Source organism: Dioscorea cayenensis, unplaced genomic scaffold (genome assembly GCF_009730915.1).
Source record: "Dioscorea cayenensis subsp. rotundata cultivar TDr96_F1 unplaced genomic scaffold, TDr96_F1_v2_PseudoChromosome.rev07_lg8_w22 25.fasta BLBR01001118.1, whole genome shotgun sequence".
Lineage (NCBI taxonomy): Eukaryota > Viridiplantae > Streptophyta > Magnoliopsida > Dioscoreales > Dioscoreaceae > Dioscorea > Dioscorea cayenensis.
The window spans coordinates 226,940-232,551 of NW_024087509.1; positions in this window are offsets into that span (position 1 = coordinate 226,940).

The following is a 5,612-nucleotide window of genomic DNA, read 5'->3' on the forward strand; positions in this document are numbered from 1 at the left end:
CCTGATCGGTGCAAACATGAAACAAGTAAGGATCTTCCCAAATATGATGTTTGAGATCAGAGAAGAACTTCTTCTTCTGTTGGTAGCTGAACCACTTGGGGAGAATGCTTGTTGCTAAGTAGTTAGCAATGTCTGCAAAACAAAGTTGTTCTTCTTCCAGTACCACTTGAACTCAGTAAAGTTGTTCCTCATGGAAAGAGTCACTAATTTCAAGATCTCCATATGGTGATGAGTCATTGTTCACTAACTGAGATAAATGATCTGCAGCTAAATTTTCAGCTCCCCGTTTGTCTTTAATTTCCAAATCAAATTCCTAAAGTAACAGCACCCAACGAATCAAACGTGGTTTAGCATTAGTTTTTCTTAAGAGGTACCAAAGGGCCAAATGATTTGTGTAAACAACAACTTTGGAAAGCACTAGATATGGTCTGAACTTGTCAAAAGTAAAAACCATTGTAAGGAGTTCTTTTTCAGTAGTGGTGTAGTTTTCTTGAGCTCCTATGAGGGTTTTGCATGCATAATAGATCAGGTAAAAGTGATTGTCTATTCTCTATCCCAACACTGCTCCTACTGCATAGTCACTCACATCACACATTAGATCAAACGGTAAATCCCAATCTGGGGAAACCAATATAAGGGCTTGAATGAAATGATTTTTCAAAATTGTAAAGGTAGACAAGCACTCCGAAGTAAAATTATATGGCACATCTTTCACGAGGAGCTTGGTCAATGGCTTTGCTATATTTGAGAAGTCCCGTATGAACCGCCTATAAAATCCTGTGTGTAGTAAAAAAATTTTTTATGGCCCGCACGGATGTGGGAAGAGGAAGTTTGTTTATGGCAGCAATTTTTGCCTTATCTACTTCAATACTGCCTCTTGATATTTTGTGTCCCAAAACTATTCCTTCTTTTACTATGAAGAGGCATTTCTCCCAACTCAAGACTAAGTTGGCTTCTTCAAACCGCTTTAACAATTGTTCCAGATTCCTTAAGCATAAGTTAAAAGAGTTGCCATACAAAAAAAAATAATCCATGAAGACCTCCATGGTGTTTTCAACCATGTCTTCAAAAATGGCAAGCATGTATCTCTGGAATGTAGCAAGAGTGTTGCATAACCTAAAGGGCATTCGGAGATAAGCGAAGGTAACATAAGGACATGTGAAGGTTATCTTCTCTTGGTCTTCTAGAGCTATGGGAATTTGGATGTATCCAAAAATACCATCTAAGAAACAATAGTACTCATGTCCAGCTAGTCTTTCGAGAATCTGATCAATGAATGGTAGAGAGAAATGATTTTTATGAGTAGCATCATTGAGCTTCCTGTAGTCAATGCAAATTCACCAAACTGTGACTTTCCTAGTGGGGATGAGCTCAATCTTTTCATTGGTTACTACTATCATGCCTCTTTTTTTTTGGAACCACCTGGGTTGGACTAACCCACACACTGTCAGAGATTGGGTAAATTATGCCAGCATCTAGCAATTTGATGACTTCGGCCTTTACAACCTCTTTCATATTCAGATTTAACCTTCTTTGAGGTAGGGTTGAGGATTTGTGGTCATCTTCCATTAAGATATTGTGAGTGCAGAATGATGGATTTATTCCTTTAATGTCTGAGATTTTCCATGCTATAGCCCTTTTGTGCTTCCCCAATACTTTTAAAAGCTTACTCTTCTATTATGCAGAAAGCTCAAAAGATGTGATTACAAGTGGCCTTGAATTCATCTCTAGAAATGCATATTCAAGGTGTGGGGGTAATTCTTTCAACCCTAGTTCTGGTGGCTCTTCGATGGATGGTTTTAGTCTGTTCATATTGTCACGATGTATTCTTTCAAATTCTTCCACTTCATCAGCAGAGCTCTTGGGTTCAGATTCCCTTTAAATTTCATAAATAAATTCCTCAGATTCTAAAGGATTCCCACTTACACCAACTTGGCTAGGTTGTTTGTCATAAGTCTCAATCTGCGTGAAATCGATGTTGTTGACTTCTTTCATGAACCAAGAGAAAATTTCATTGTTACTAAGTTTTCTTTTTTTCCTGATCCACAGTGCTTAACTCAAAGATTTCTTCATGATTTAAGTACTGTTTTACCCATTGGTCTAAATAATGAGGAGGGGATTCTTCTGGGTAGTATTCCATTGATAAACTGATTTACAACAGAGTACCTGGCAAGAATTATGAAGGTAAATTAACTAATATATACGGAGCTAGAAGAATAAAAATAATAGAGAAAAGATATTCACAAACAAAAATAAAATGAATAATTACAAGTGAAAAATGAAATGACTAGATCATTGAGCCAAAAGTTTTCCTAGTATTCTTCGATGTTCCCCGGCAATAGCGCCATAAACTTGATGAGCGAGTGCGCGACACTCTAGATAGCGAGCATGCAACTCCTCAGCCACAAGTGCACGGGTTGTCAAGTAATAACATCAGATGCACAAAATGACATCGAAATAGAGTGATAGTTGCATGAAAGTGCATAAAATTCGCAAGTAGAATACGGTGTATTTAGGCACTTATCAAAGATTGATGAAGAAATAAATTCATCAATCAACTTGTGAATTTCATGAATTTCATGGAACTCTCACTCTATTTCGATGTCATTTTGTGCATTTGATGTATTCGTTTTGTTTTAAGACATCCAAGGACCATAATTACGAGGATTAACCATATTTGAGTCATTTCGGAGAAGATTGATGTAGAAACGAAGCTTCAACGAACTCTAGACATGAACCAGGCAAGCAAACAAGGCAAATCAGGCCTTATACAAGCTCTGCACAGCTCGCACAGCCCAGACAGAGGGTTGTGCGGCCTCTGTATAGCCCGCACAATGGCCGCAGAGCTCTTGCAGTGAGCTGTGCGGCCTGGTGTGTGGCCCTCATACCAAGCCACACAGACCTGCCAGAAATGTGTGCAGGCAAGTGTGTGGGCTTCACACAGCCCTCACAGGCTCGGTTTTTTCCGTTTTGAAGACAAATGAAGTGTGTGCAGCCTTGTTTTTGCCCACACAGTCACCTGCACACCTACCCTATTATATATACCCTTTGTTAGGGTTTTGAGAGGGGGTTTGATCACCATCCTCCTCCAAGCATACCTAGCCAAATTTTTCATCAAAGGAGGCCATTTTGGAGAGCATTTGAAGGAGAAAAGAAAGGGAGAGTTAAGGAGAGCATCAAGGAGCTCGACAGTGTGAATCAGACGAGTTCTCATTACTGCCTTCTAGCCGATATTTCAAGAGGGAGTTCTTTGGTCATTCTTGCTGTGTTTTACATGTATCTTGAGCTTTCTCCTCTTGATATGTCAAACTAGACTCTCTAGGTCACCGGGCTCCAGGTGAACCTTGGGAGGAAACTTTCTATAGGTGACATATTTATTTTGTAATTGAATGTGTGGCTTGTGTTGTTGGTTTTAATCTATCATTATGTTCTTCATTCTACAATGGATGGATTCCATAGAATTGATTCTGAAAAATACTTGTTTGGTGGGATGCTAACATGTATTAGTTCTTGTGATGATTAAAGGGGGATTTATTGTATTAATATACCGGTGGTTCCGGGTATTGGTAGCCTCCTGCGCGGTTATCATTATTTTAGCCGAAATAGTGCATTAGAATAACCCTAACCAAGACTCCCTGTTCCCAATGACATCGTAGGGGAATCTTTCGGACGGAGGAACCCGTACTGGATTAGGGCTACATCACTAAGGTTTCGGGATAGTCGACATCCGAGTCTAGCAGACCAAAACCAAGCCAACCTTGTGCTTCAGTTGTTCTTGTCATCCGTACTTAGTTTTCTCCCGAGGGAATCCTCACCCGGGGCCTTCCTTTATACTTGGTTTCTTCACTCTTGCATTTGTTTGGGAATCATGTTGTTAGCTCGTTTCATTTCTTTGTTTATTTTATTTGTTTTATATTTACAACCAACAACGCTTTTTCGATCGACTAGACAGTGACCCCCAAAAGGAAGTAATAGTAGATCTCAGAGCCCTTGGGAATAAGACCCTCTCGTGCGAGCACGATTACTTGATGACCTATGCACGTGCCACCGGGGAGTCGCGTGCTCACTTTCTAACATGTCGCGCGTGATAAATGCCTAATTGAACGTATTTTATATGTATTGATCTTGTATTAATTGTGTATATTTCAATGAATTGATGCCCATTTAATTAGCAAATTACCACCGGGGAGTCGCGTGCTCACGTATTTTAAGTAGCAAATTACTGTAGCTGAGTACTGTAGCACCGACATATTTTCTGGGCGAAACGGCACTGAGCTTCACGGGCTCCATGCGCCCGCATGGAGCCCGTATGGGCCTGACGGGATATAAAAGGAGGCTGATTTTCTAGGGCAAAATGGGAGCTTTTGGAGGGGCAGTTTTCTCTTGGGCCTCTTAGGCCGCCGCCCCACTCTTCCCGCCGGCGATCTACTACGCAAGACTTCACCAAGAGGGAGGCAAGCTTTGGAGGAGAAGATTGGGAGAAGATCCTAGGCATCCAAGGCATCATTTAACTGGAGATCTCTTCAAATCTTCAAGATCTTCACCATCCAAGGGGATCTAAAGCTAGAGAGAGTAGTTCTTACTTCTTGTCTTGTTTATTTGTTCCTTGGACTTGTATGAGTGGTCCTCTATCATGAGGCACTAACTTATTTGTGATTTGGATATGATGAACTCTAGGGTTGATTGTTTGTAATTTGGATGATCATCTTTATTGATGCTTTGTTAGATGTTGTATTTCTTTTATGGAATCTTGTAGTTTGTGGTTCAAGCCTTGTGTACTTTGATGTGTTGATTTGCATGAGAACTCTGTATTTCAACTTCTAGATTGTACTTGGTTGTGTGACCATCGCCCTTGTACTAGACGCACTTGGCTTGGAAGGGATCCATGTACAGATACACCGTGACCATCGGGTATTTTGTACCCCTCCAGCAATTAGGGTTGGACCTAGTTTGAGTATCGACCCTGATTAGAGATTTCCCTGAGTGTAAAACAATCATATGAGGATTTGGGCGGAAGCGATTCTGACCCAATACTTGTATGGGATTAGGGTTCAATTACCGTGACCATCGGGTTGAGCTAATTTAGGATTCTCTTGGCCCAACTACCATCTCGCATTTCATCCTAAATTCAGGATCTAATGACAACCCTAGGGGGATTCGTTGTCCAAATCACTCCCTTCACTGTTTGATTCTCCCTTGAGTTCGTATTGTGTGTAGTAGTACACTAGATTTCATTGTAGTTAATTTTTTCTCTTTTTATAATTACTATTTATCTTTCAGAGTGTTAGGCTATGAAATAGACGAAAGGGAAGTAATAGTAGCTCCTTGGGCCCAGGGAATATGACCCTCTCATGCTCGCACGAGAGGTATTACTTGACGACTCCATGCACTTGCGGATCTCGCACCAGCGCGCTATCTCATCAGTGACACACCTCTTGCGTGCGTATACCGCAAGTGCACGAGTGTCGAAGTAATAAAGTACCCAATAAGTAGGACAATCGAATCCACAAGGAACGGAAGAATAAGTAGTAACAAGAATACGAACTCAAGCAGGTAAGGAAGAGTAGAAATGAAGGAAGTCTCAATCAATAAAGATGAGGTACCCTGGCAAT